The following is a 13,973-nucleotide window of genomic DNA, read 5'->3' on the forward strand; positions in this document are numbered from 1 at the left end:
ATGTATCTTGGAAGTTTTTTCATGTCAGTAAATATAAGGGATTCCATTTAAACATCTCTCTTTATTGCCTCAGATTGTTTCATGTCAAATTATTTCATTCATATACATCTTATCTTCCTTCACAAAAAGAAAATGAAAACTCTTCAAGGGCAGGAGTATTACATATTCGTCTTCTTTCCCATTCCTTTATTCTTTACGCTTTCTGCATTTGCTACATGTTTCCCCATGTCGTGTTTGTGCTGGAGGAAATGCAGGATGTCTGCCTCTCGAAACACCAAGGAGTGGGATCCAGGGACTAAGAATCTATTTTATACACGTAACTGTAACAGAAAGGAATTGAGAAATGACACCAATTTCTGTTACTGGAAATACAGCCATTTGGGGTATTTGAACAAAATCCTCATGCTGAAAATAATCGAAACTATTGATTGTGTATTAGAAGATACCCTCAGAGCAACAAAGGGCTGAAGAGAAGGGATCGCAGGCCAGACTCGAGGAAAAGTGAGAGTTCAGAGCCCTAGAGAGCGGAAGCTGCTTTTGCCTTGATGACGTTGGCCGATCCAGGCAGGTTTGAACTTTGTCTCATAGGTAGTAAAACTCTACAGAAAACTAGGGAATGATTAACATAAAATTCAGAATAATGGTTTTGGAGGGAGTATGTTTCTGTTTCTGGGATACTCAGAATTTTCTACTTATTGACCTAGTGGTAGCTATCCAGGGTCATTTACTTTCTACACTGAACATATTTGTTTTGTGTACTTTTCTACGTACATATAATTTACAACAAAGAAATAAACCTTAAAGAAAAAGTTATGGGACTGTAGTATCATCCAACACATATGTGTATGTTATATTTATACGTGTGTATGTGTATATTATATAAACGGGATGTGTAATACATAAATATTACATGTTGATAATAAATATATAAATTTATGTTTATATTTAAATATATGTATGTTAGGGAATGCAAAAGTGTGTGTGTGTGTGTGTGTGTGTTTCATACACAGAGAAGAAAGGTCTGGAAGAGTCTTCACAAACTGAGGGCAACCTTGAGAGGTAGAAAAGGGTTGGGGCAGTAGCAAGGAAGGAACTTATATTTTGTGCTTCATACCACTGTTAAATTTTTTAAAATAATCATCAATTTTATTTAGTATGTTTTCTAAAATCAGATTTATAAAAAGATGCAGCTCTGTCTCGGCCCCTAGCTATGACAGCACTCCTCTTCCGTGTCCCATACCACTTGGCACAGTACCTTTTTAACAAACATGTCTTGTTCCTTTGCTAGATTACAAGCTCTTAAAGGGAACAAGGTGATGTCCTGTATGTATCTTTATATTTCTTGTACCTAGCATATCCTGGTACACAGTAGAGGGTCTGTAAATACTAGAGAAAAAAAGAACGAGTAAATGTACCTTAAAAAGAACCTAGGACTGTTGGGTGTCCAGTACACAACACATTTCCTTAGTGGCTCTTGTTATATTTGGGGGTAATTATTTTGTACCCGGCACAGCAGTGGGCATAAAGTTGGCACAGTGAATACAGGTTGATTTGCATTTGACCGACACTTTGTGGAATCTGTAGGCAAATGTGGAGTCTACCACGCGGAGCCCCTCTGGATCCCAGAAAAACAAAAATACTCTGAAAATTGAACTGAGAAATGAACACCTATCAGATTAACTCCAAGAGAGACAATGTGATCTTAAGAGACATGAAGATTCCTTGGGCAATAAGACTTGATTGTAACAAATTGAGGGTATTGACATCTTAAAAACACACACCCATAATAACTCCATCAGAAGAGCATTTTCTCTGTCTCCAAAACAGAGAAAAAGAAAAGCTATTGATGTGATTGTCATGATACCTTGCAAAGCACTATCTAACCAACAGTCCCTGCCAGGTTGAGGCCAGCATCCCAGGCCGCCTGGCAGGTGGGTAGCCCATTGTAGAGAGCTGCAGAGCCTTGTGCCATTTTGCATGGGAATCCTGCGTAATTGACTCCACTTGCTCTGCCTCCATGCACACCCAGCTCCCCTGACAGTTTGCCTTCCCAAGCAGATCATCCACTCAGGCTGTTACAGACATCCAGTGTGCCTGATTCTTCTGTTATTCACTGTAAATAATAAAGTCACTTTCTTTTTCTTATACATCAGTGTCTTGTGAGTTTTGTTAGCATGAGTCTGCATTCTTGAGTCCAGTCAATGAGGTCGGGTATCAGAGTCTGAAGGCTCATCAAGGTAAATACTACCTTGTGGGCATCTATTGGAGTGGACTGCTGGATTTTCCAGGTGATGCCCATCTGTGTTGTCACACTCCATGTCTCCTTTCCATTCCACACTTCACAAGAATAATTCTTCTCAGAAGTAATGTGTTAAGAACATCTCAATAATGTGTACCTTTCAGTTAGAAAGCAGCAAATAATATTATCTCAGTGACAATAGAGCCTTTTCCTCTGGTGAGTATTATTTGTTTGGATTTGCAAATCACACACCTTTATAAACGAACAGAAAACATACTATGGATGCCCCATTGCCAGGACCTCCAAAGTCTCATTTCCAGTTCTGCCTTCTCAGCCTCTGTGGCTTCGCTTCTGCGTCATCATTGTCAGCGGTGGTCCTGGCACCACACCCAGTCCCTTCCTAACCTGGGCTCTCTTGCAGCGGGGAAACCTACAGAAGATGGAGGACGCAGTCAGTTCGCCAAGATTAAGGATAAGGATGCAAGTAGAGCAGGCAGTGAACGAGGTTATAGACTTTTTTCTTCCATTCTCATCTTTCTCTCTTTCCTCAGAGCAGCCCAGTTGCATTTGAAAGGGTTTCAAACCCCACACACTGCTGTGGACAAAATAAAGCACATGTTCTCAATGACATGTTCAACTTGTCTGTGACTAAAATGGGATTTTAATCAGCAGCTTTTCCCCTTTCTCTTCTCTTCCCCTCCTTTCACTCCAACTTCCAGCCAGAATAACCAACTACTAAATTTCACCAGGAATTTACAGAGAGCAATCTTCAGTTCTCACTATGACTTAAAATAATATATCTTTATTTCATAGACTAGAACTTCACCAAAATCTCAGATAGGATAGGTACATATAAAATCTTAAAAGTCTTATTTATTAAATGTTTTTACAAACTTGGTTCCTAAGGTTAAAGAATCACAGTTTTGTTCATTTATCCAGATGGAGTTCAGCAAAATAAGACACTGTCGGATTATTAGTATGTATAATAAATTGGTGAGGTGTCCATCCCTGTACATCACTACCCACAACACTTGTGTGCTGATGTTCAGTGGCATGGTGCTGAATTGCTGTATAAGTGGTTATGGACCATTCACGATTATTTAGATGCTGGTTAACCAATCAGTGGATTCTTTAGGCCTTTTGACCAAAATCACCATCCTTTGGCTTTCATTTTCTTTGGATGAAGGTAATGCTAAGGAGGACAGGGTCCAGGTTTTATCCCGTGTAAATGAACAAGGTTTGTTTTACAGCCAGAGATATCTTGGAAATAAGATCAGTAGGTACAGCGTGGCCTATACTGTGATGGAAGTTAGGCTAGGTGGCATCGAAACTCCCAAAGTCAAGCCTTTTACTGCTTCTGAAGTGCTTGTCCTAGTTTAGTGGGTTAGTAACAGTCCTTTATGATACAAAAGTTAGCATTTCCTAAAGCAAACCAGGTAGTATATGTTATATGCTGAAATGAGGAACTACCAAAAAGGGAAAACTCATATTCACTTCCTTTTTTAAATGTTTGATTAATGGGGAGAAGATAAACACGGTCATCATTTGTAAAAAATATGCACAACTCTCAAAATTGCCTGTATTTTTCAGAACTTACATGCATCTTCTCATTTTATCAGAGTGCATGGTATATTGTCAAGATTCCTGCAAATAGGAAGTCCATAAACTGTACTCTAAGTAAAGACAGAGGAGTAGAATGAGCCAGAGAAAGATGGTCACCCAGGACTCTGCCCCTCCTTTCTCTAAGCCCAGGCCACGGCCTGGGATTCACTGAACAGAACCAAAAAGACAGCTAGATTGGTGGAACAGAACTATGCTGAACTTGGGCAGCATTGTGGCAAGCTGAAGTTTCCAGTTTTCAAAATTATACAGAGATCTTCAGACACCTACATCCTTAGTGATGAAGCCAGCCTTTCACACCCTGGCTGCATGAGGACCCTGTGTGAAACGGCAGAGTAGACCCAGCTCCTCCTCTTTCTCTGTTCTGCTTTTCTAAATTCTTTTTCTGGCATCATCTGTTTTTCTTCAGTCTTCCTGCAGCCCTCTAACTCCTCTGATGCTTGTCCCTTTTCAGTAAAAAGTTTACCTTAAGGGTAGCTGTTATTAACTCAATCCCTGGGTGTTATATGTACTTTATCTACCTTTTGTTTTTGTTAGTTTGTAATACACTTTAGAATATTCCTTTCTAATCCAATAAACTCCAGTAGTAATATTCCTTAACTTTTAGGGTTATGGACTCTTTAGACAGTCTGAAAATTACCCTAAAAAATGTATATACACATAAAATGTTGGGTACAATTTCATAGCGTTCATGCACTCTTAGTACCTATTTATGGATCCCAGCTGGGTTCAGAATTCCTGTCCCATGATGGAATGCTGAAGTTATCCACTTTCATGGTCACTGGTGATATTTGAAAATATATTCATTCACTAGCTACTCATTGAATGCCTACTGTGTGCCAGGAACTGTGCAGGGCACTGAGATACAGTGAAAAGGACAGTGGCTGACCCGTCAAAATTTACTGTGTAGTTGAGGAGACAAGTATACAGACAATTACAGTATAAAATAGATGTGTTGGCAGGAGAATTACAGGAAACTTTGGAGAGCACATAAGATGCATGTTTAGTTTAGCTTTGTGGCATCAAGAGAGGTACAGACTTGTGTGTTATGTTGAGAAATTTGGATTTGATTTTAAAGGGCCTTAAGTTGAGGGATGATAAGAACTAATCTGTGACTGTAAAAGATAACTAACTGTAGCATGCAGAATGGGTCGGGGAAGCAGGAGGAGGCTGGGAGACTTTGGTAGTAAGCCTGCTGACAATAATAGTGATTTTACCTAAAGTATTGACAGTGTGGATGAAGAGGGTGAGTTGAAAGGATATGTATTGGATTGACTGAATTCATTTCTTCACCAAATATTCATTGTGTTGCTACATGTCAGGCACTGTTAGATATGGTAGTGAACTAGGGAGACACTGCCTTTGTCCTCAAGTCTAGTGATGATGATTTCCAGGCTTCTGGAGTGGACAGCTCTGTGGATGATGGTGCCGGTCACCAGAGCTGAAACAGATGGGTCTCAGACCAAAGGTCCTTGGGCAGAGAAGTGTTTCTTCAACCTACAAATACCCCTCCTGAGATTTCAAGATATTCTTGTAGTTGAGAATCGCTGTGTCTAATGAGAGTCATTACTGATGGAAGAATGTTTCTCTGTAAACAGTATTTGGGGAAGGGTTTGAGAACCACTGGTGTGGATGACAGTTGGAGGTAGGAAGTGGATGAGATTGCCCAGGAAGAGTACGTAGAATGAGAGGAGAGGAGGGCTGGGCATTCGACGTGACAAAACCACGGAGAAAAAAGAGGTACTTGATGAGAAAGCTGGGAGTGTGTAAAGACTGTGAAGCAGGTTCCAGGAGGGAGCCAGGGGAACGGACGGGAGAATCACGATGTGGCAGCAGCAGCCGACCTCAGGGTGTATCAGAGAGGCTGCCAGTTCAAGGTGATAACCTGAGCTTCCATAGTGAACTCCATGTGTCCACCACCACCTCAGCTAAAGGGAGTCATGAATCCTCACATCAAAGGGCTTGGCGTGGTCCGCAAAAAATAATGAAGAAATGTTATGCTATGTGAATTATATCCCAATAAAGCTCTTGTTAAATAGAATAATAATGATGAAAAATTCACTCTTAAATATATCCTAATAAAATTGTGTTTTCAAAATGAAAAAACCATAAGCATCCAGATATGGGGATGGGGAGGGATGGAGTGAGAGAGAAGATGTGATACACAGAAGGATACATTTGTATCCAGTCACTTGGTAGCATTCTATGTGAAAAGCAATGGCTCATCACTTTAGACATTTGTTACTCAAATGTTACAGCCAGATGAGGCATCTTTTCTTGAAAGGGCAACAAAAACATCATCTTTGACATTGACTCTCAAAATATCCCACTCTTGTGCTTGCCCTAAAAATATGTATGCAAAGACATCCTAGAACCAATCAAGTAATTAGTAAGAATAAAGAACACAGTAAGGAGAAGAAATTGTAATAGAATTCTTTTTAAGTGGCATGGCTTAGTAGTGAATAATAGTTGTTAATACAGTGGTAAGCCATATATTAATGATAAATGGCTCCTCCAGAAAGAATAATGTAACAGACTAATAGTAATGGGGAATATGTGATCATTAAGGGTTTCAACAGTTTGGCAGAAGGAAGATGGAAGAGCGCATGGAGACCCGAAAATGCTGGTTTATTATCAGCGCCAATAAAGAAAGGCAGGGTAAAGAAAGTTTGAAGTTAAGCAGTGCTGGTGTAGAAGAAGGATGAATAACTCACCCATCAATTGGCTAAGAGTTGGGGAGAGCTTCTTAGTCAATATGGCTATGGGTGAGGGTACATTTTGGATACATAAAAAACAGAATACTGTATAGTTTAAAATTAAAACTGAACATATTTATTGTCATACCATGACTACCTTTTTCTGTTAAAAGACAAGGATTCAAATTGATTCCTTTTTTAAAAATCAACTATAGCCCTAGCTGGTTTAGCTCAGTGGATCCAGACCAAAGGATCATGGGTTCAATTCCTGGTCATGGGCATGTACTTGAGTTGCAGGTTCAATCCCAGCCCTAGATGGGGTCGGGCAGAAGGCAACCAATCGATGTGGCTCTCACAGTGATGTTTCTCTCTCTCTCCCTCCGTCCCTCCCTTCCAATCTATCTTTAAAAAAAAGATCAACTATAATATGATCCAAAGGCACACATTAAAAAGAGTATATGACTATGGATACAGAGTGAGTTCTTAAGAAATATATTTCAAGAGTAATATTTTAACTCTCTGACAGTAAAGTCAAATCTGTAAAATGAATGACCAAAAACAAATTTTGTAAAATAACTAAAATTGACTCAATGACTAATACTGTGAATGACATTGACAAAAAATAGAATTAAAAAAATGTTTTCCTCCCCAAAAGTGCAAATTCTAGACATACTGGTTTTTTTTTTCTTTTTCTTAAAAGTTGAGAACACTTTCACTTAAAACTACATATGTGAAATTTTAAGTCAAATACTACCAATGAAATCTGTAGCATATTGAAAGAATTGTAAATATGATCCGTTCAGATTTTTTTCTACAATGAAGCATCTGTTTATTGTTAGAAAGCCAGTAATATGGTCATCACATTGAGAGATGAAGAGAGGAAAGCCTTCTTCAGCCCTTTATTCCTATGAGCCAAGCACCACTCTGGTGATCCAGCGGTGAACCAAAGTAACAAGTCTCTTTCTTTGTGATACTTGCGTTCCAGCGGGAGAACATCAAGAAACAGACAGTTAATGTAATACGCACATGGAAGATTTTGTTGTACGATAGATTTTCAAGTCGGGGAGCGGGGGGAACTGGTTTATTCAAGAAAATTCTTTGGAACCATGGGCTAATGTTTTAATGATCCTTAAATCCAAGATGTATATGTTAAAATACACTCCAGATGAATTAAAGATTTTATTTTTAAAAATTGAAACTGAATATGAGAAGGTATAATGAGGGAATACTTATATTGCCTCATGTTCTGTTAGAACTTTTCAATCATGTCAAGTTCTTTGAAAGATTTAAGCTATAGGATAATATCACTCTGTTTCTCAGATAATACGGGTGAAAGCAAGTGCTTCAAGCTTGCAGACTATCAGCAAAGCATGACATGTTTGGAAGCTGTATTAAAAGGTTACAAAGAACAAAAACTTCAAGGAGTAAAACCCAGTATCATTACTTGATACATCAAGTTTTGCAGCCAAAGTCCATCTGTGCTATTAAGACACAGGAACATTTTTCCATTGGTTCCTGCAACCTAGATATTGTTCCAATGCCTATCTGTCTCATGTAGTACTTAAAACAGTCCTCTGACATGGATACAGGTAGTATTTTACATATTTTACTGGTAAAGATACAGAGAACAGAAAGGGCTCAGCAGCTTGCTTGAGGGCACCCGGCTAATAATCAGCAGAGCCAAGATTCAAACCCAGTCTGGTTCCCCAGTCTGCTCTCCACCATTGTGCTGTACCAAACATGGCTACACAGTTTCTAACTAGTACTAATGTTCTCAAAAAACAGGTTCCTGAAGGTGAATTCAGGGAGGGGAAATTTTTAATTATCCTGAATAAACTTGGATGATAGCATCTCAACTCACAGCTGGAAAATTTGCTTGGAGTGTGTGAGGACCTACATTCAGTCTTTGCCAGAAGATCTTCACGGGACTGTCTGGATCTCAGATTCCGTTCAGTTGCCAAAATAACTTCCAGAAAATCAGCTTGAAGTATTTTTGAGCAAAAGGTTTCCCTGTTTACTCCAAAACAAATGAGTGGGGTTTGAATGCCACTCGTGTCATCAGCCTACGTGTGCAAGGCTGGTTTTCCTCCCCTTGTGACCGAAGACAAAACGGTTGGATGATCATGGCCCACTGAGCTCTCTTCCCCACCACAGGTGACCGTGCAGCAGTCAGTCGGGTAGTGCTGATGTTGATCAGAGTGTTTAACGCAAGAAAAGTTTTCCCAAATCTGCCATAGTTTTGAGAACATAAGTTCGCAATATTTATTTCTTATTTCAAACATTAAAGGCAAACTTGAGATTTTAAAAATTTATTTCAAGAAGGCATCAACTTTTAGAAACATTGAGAAATACTGTTTTCTATGTTTGCTTATTGGTATGGAAAGGTAAAGATACTCACAATGTATTTTTCAAAACAAGCATATTCTCCAATCTCTTGGATTTTTCTAGCTCCCTTATTTTTATTTTAATCTGAAAAAGACTGAGATGCCGTTACAGTCTTATGGTACTATTGAATTTCTTTCTATCCTTCTGTTTTTAAAAATGAGTCTGGTATATCTCTACTAATAAATAGCTATTGAAATATTTACAGCTTAAAAAGCCTATTACTTTCTTATTGAAAGTGAACATTTATTAATTAAAAATTATCTACTTTTACTTGTTTCACTTTTATCCTCATAAATTCAGGTTTGCCTGAAGTTATAGCTATAATTTCTTTCGATTCTCATTTATTTTGTCGTGTCTTTTCCAACCATTTCTTAATTTCTATATTTTGAATCAGTCAGGATCCTGTTAAATAGTATGGTTTATATTGGCAGTTGATAACGTTACTTAAAACATTAATATTAGCCTACATGTAGTAAATGTTTATATATATGTTTATTACAATAAAACAGCTTGCACAATGTGATCCTTTTTTTTTTTAATCCTCATCTGAGGATATTTTTCCATTTATCTTCAGATAGAGCAGGAGGGAGGGAGGGAGAGAGAGAGAGAGAGAGAGAGAGAGAGAAACATCAATGTGAGAGAGACACATTAGTTGGTTGCCACCTGCACCACCCCAGCCAGGGCCGGGAACAAACCGCAGCTGAGGTACATGCCCTTGGCTGGAATTGAACCCGGAACTCTTTGGTCTGCAGGCCGACTCTCTAACAGCTGAGCCAAACCGGCCAGGGCGTGATCCATTTTTTTATAGAATAGATTTAAATCTATGATAGAGCATATGGAAAATTATCTAAAAGGATACATACACAGCTATTAATAGTGGCTGATTATCTTTGACGGTGGGACTACCAGTGATTTAAATTTATATTTATGTGTATATCCAAAGTTTTTATAGTAAAAATGTATTATTCCCATAGGAAACAGTTTAATTAAAAAGGGAGTAAGGCCCTGGCTGGTTTGGCTCAGCAGTTAGAGCATCGGCCCATGGACCAAAAGGTCTTGGGTTTGATTGCTAGTTAAGGGCACGTACCTGGGTTGCAGGTTCGATCCCTGGCCTTAACCGAGGTCATGTGGGAGGCAACCAATCAATGTGTCTCTCTCATATTGATGTTTCTCTCTCTCTCCCTCCCTCCCTCTCTCCCACTCTATCTAAAAATGAATGGAAAAATAACCTCAGGTGAGGATTATCCAAAAAAAAGAAAGTGGGGGGGGGGGGAGAGTAAGACATCAGCTATAGAACGAAGGCAAATGTCAGTAGCTATCTTATTTATTTATATACCAGCCGTGCTGGGGTGGGAGACAAAGTAAGCAAACAGTTCCATTCTCGATAATAACCTAAGACACAAAATGCCCAGAAAGGAACTTAAGAAATGTGTAGATCTTTTCCAAAAGCAGACACATTTTTCTGAGGCACTTGAAACAAGAGAATGTTATGCCATGGCCTTAATAGGAAGACGGTGATTTTTTTACATGGGAGAGACTTGCATATGTCTAAATATTAATACAAAAAAGAGGAGCGTTAACACTTTCACACAACGGAAGGAATGATTATTTCTTCAAGTAGAACCAGTAGCATTTGGTGCCTGGGTAGATACAGAGCTTGAGTAAGAGTCGAGAGAGAGTAATATTTCCAAATTTCTGACTTAAGTTCCTTGGCAGAAGAGGATCTCCTTCACTAATAGTAGGAATACTAGCAGCCATTTATTGAGGGCTTATTATGAATTATACAATGTGATTATTATTTTCATAAGTTAGCTGATTTGATCTTACCACAATCTGAAAATTACCATTTTTTTGCACATAATTTTTAAAAAATTTTTTACATTTTTAAAATTTATTTATTTATTTTTGTTACAGATGTTTCTCCTCCCCACCCCCCCGCCCCAGACACCCTTCTCCCTATTCGCCCTCCACCCCCAACCTGCAAGCATTGTTGTCTGTGTCCATACGTCCATTGGTTATGATTACATGCATATCAGTTCTTTGGTTTTATCTCATTCCTCCCTCCAGCCCCCCTCCTCTGAAGTTTGTCAGTCTGAAAATTACCATTATTAATCCCACTTTTTAGATAAAGAAAATGAGGCTTTTTAAATAAAAAAATAAAATAAAATAAACAAAAAAGAAGAAAAAAAATGAGGCCTTTTTTTTTTTTTTTTTTTAATAGCGATAGAGAAAGGCAGGGAGAGAGAGAAACATCGATTTTTGTTGTTCCACTCACTAATGCATAAATAATTGGTTGATTCTTGTATGTGCCTTGACCTGGGATAAAACCTGCAACGTCGGCATATCGAGATGATGCTCTAACCGACTGAGCTACCTGTCCGGGGCAAGAAACTGAGGCTTTTTAAGCAATGCTAAATGAGTTGCCCAAGTTCTGACAGGTGCTAAGTGTCAGAGCTGAGATCTGAACTTGGACCCACAGTCTCAAGACTCTTCCCTATGGTATACTACGCTGTACTGCCACCACAGTACAGGATCCCAGAAGGGGGAGCAGCTTGGGGTTAGGACAGTGAGTCTGGCATTTTAACATAACTGTGCTGAGTTTAAGAGATTTATACGGTATCAATTTGGAGGTAAACCATTGAAAGTACGGACTGGAGTCCAGAAAGCGCTCAAAACATTGTAAGAGGTGCCGTCAGGAAATGCTTTTAGCCTTGGAAATAGACGAGATTGTTGAGTGGGTGGTAGTAATCAGCAAAAAGAGGAGAAATTAATTCTGAGAACACCAACCTTTAGGAAGCAAGTAAAGAGAAACTGTATGTGGAACCTGGAAGAGGATAGTTGATAGAAAGAAAGAGGAACAAGCAGGTAAAAATAAACATGCACTGTATTTCATCAGTTTTAAGACAGACTTTCTCATTTTAGTATCTCTAAAATTGGCATGTGTCTTTCCATCATTGAGGTCTTATAATGGGCAGCTTCGTTTTTGCTTTGCAATATGTAAAATAATGTGGTATTTTATAACTAAAGGAGTCTTTTATTTTTTATTTATTTATTTATTTTTTTATCATCCTCACCTGAGGACATTTTTCCATTTTTTGTTCAGATAGAGTGGGAGGGAGAGAGAGGAAGAGAGAGAGAGAGAAACATCGATGTGAAAGGGACACATCGAGTGGTCGCCACCCGCACAACCAACCAGGGCCGGGGACAAACTGCAACCGAGGTACGTGCCCTTAGCGGGAACCGAACCCGGGTCCCTCCGGACCGCAGGCCGATGCTCTAACCACTGAGCCAAACCGGCCAGGGCACTGAAGGAGTCTTTTAATGTGGTAGTTACTGGTTTAAAAAATCTATTCATATTTATCCATTTCTAAATTATGTTATAATGAAAACATACATCTGACTTTATCGTCTGTTTTAGCAGTGCATAGATTAGAGTAAATGGATAGTCATATGTTGAGTGGGCAGTTCAGAAGTTCAGTCCTCTAGTTCTTGGGGCAAAGCAGGGCAGTTCAAAGCCTTGTGGCCCACCAACTGTGCTCCTTGGGCGAATCTCTGTACCCCCTTAAGGCTAGCGTTTCTTACCTGTGAAATGAGGATTAAATGAAATCGTACACAGAACGGACATAATATTGTGTCTGCTGATATTACTCTCAGCTGATATTACTGTTTTCTTTACTGCATTCTCAGATTACAAAGAAAACCTGTTCTTCTCTCACTCCAGGGAGAAGTAACACCATTTCTATGTAAAGCTGGGTGACATCTAAATTAGGGGAATATGTAGGGAGTTTACTTATTCTATGTGAGTTCATTGTTACATTGTCCCGAAGAATGTTAACCTGTGTTACCTGAGAGACATTTCAAATTAGCAGGTGTACACAGATTGCGAATTTTTTTGGGCCCAGCCCAAAGCCTTGCTTATAGTAGATGCATAGGAAAGTACTGATTGATAACATTGAAGCCCAAGGGTCAGGCTTCTTTTTGACTGTACACAAAGAAGATGCAGTCTTTGTGGATGGGTGGTTGGGGAATTCCTGTAATGTGTCTCAGATGGATCGCATGAGGTTTATTATTTTCTTACTTTCTACTTTATCGCTGATATCCGTTCCAGGGGATTTTCTAGTTTCTCAGATGTTGTGTTGGGTAAGAAGTAGTAATTGCATAAACATTTGGTAAGAAGTACCGGTAATGTCATACCTCATAGTTTTTCTTATAAAACCAACATCTGTTATGGAATTGCCAAATTAGTATTGAGCCTTCCCTCCAGAAAACTTACGGGAAAGTCATATAGGCTGTCTGATTTACAAGGTAATTACATTTAGGATATTAATTTTCTAAATGCTATGCCACACAGAAAGAATTCTGAGAAAAAGAAATTCATTCCTTTGGGGAAAACTGATTTTATTTTCAAGGTAAAAGACTACTGTGTCCTCAGTTAATTGTCAGTTCCCACTGGTTTTTTTTGTTGTTGTTGTTGTTAGTTTATTTTGTTTTTGGAGTCATAGTCATAATCTCTCCTGTATGATTGATTAGTGTTTTGAAAGTTCCTCAGAAAACCTAGAAGAGACTAATTGTTTTCAGGACTAAAGTGTGTGTTTCTAAAGCTATACTTAGGTATCTCTGCAAATTAGCAAGCTAATTTATTATTTCTTTTATTTACTCAAAAGTCATTTTTTTGCCCTGGCTGGTCTGGCTCAGCGGTTAGAGCATCGACCCTCGGACCAGAGTCAGAGGTCCTATTCCTAGTCAAGGGCACGTAACTCGGTTGCAGGTTCGATCCCTGACCCCAGTCTGGGTCATGAGCGAGACAACCAATCGATGTGTCTCTCACATCAATGTTTCTCTCTGTCTCTCTCTCCCTCTTCCCCTCCCATTCTATATGAAAAATCAATGGAAGAATATTCTCTGATGAGAATTTTTTTTTAAATTACCTTTTAGAGTTAGGCTTGTATTTGATCCTGATATCAAATTATTTCATTTTCTTTGACTTGAATAATTACTCACACTCGAATACCTCTGTTGTTCACATTTGTGTC

At 38.9% G+C, this 13,973-nt stretch overlaps 1 protein-coding gene across 2 annotated transcripts in view; it reads left to right on the forward strand.

Moving 5' to 3' along the window:
• Window positions 1-13,973, forward strand: part of NSMCE2 (NSE2 (MMS21) homolog, SMC5-SMC6 complex SUMO ligase) — a 212,930-nt gene that overhangs the window by 108,363 nt on the left and 90,594 nt on the right. The window lies entirely within an intron of this gene.

The sequence above is a fragment of the Molossus molossus genome, unplaced genomic scaffold (genome assembly GCF_014108415.1).
Source record: "Molossus molossus isolate mMolMol1 unplaced genomic scaffold, mMolMol1.p scaffold_m16_p_16, whole genome shotgun sequence".
NCBI classification, from domain to species: Eukaryota; Metazoa; Chordata; class Mammalia; order Chiroptera; family Molossidae; genus Molossus; species Molossus molossus.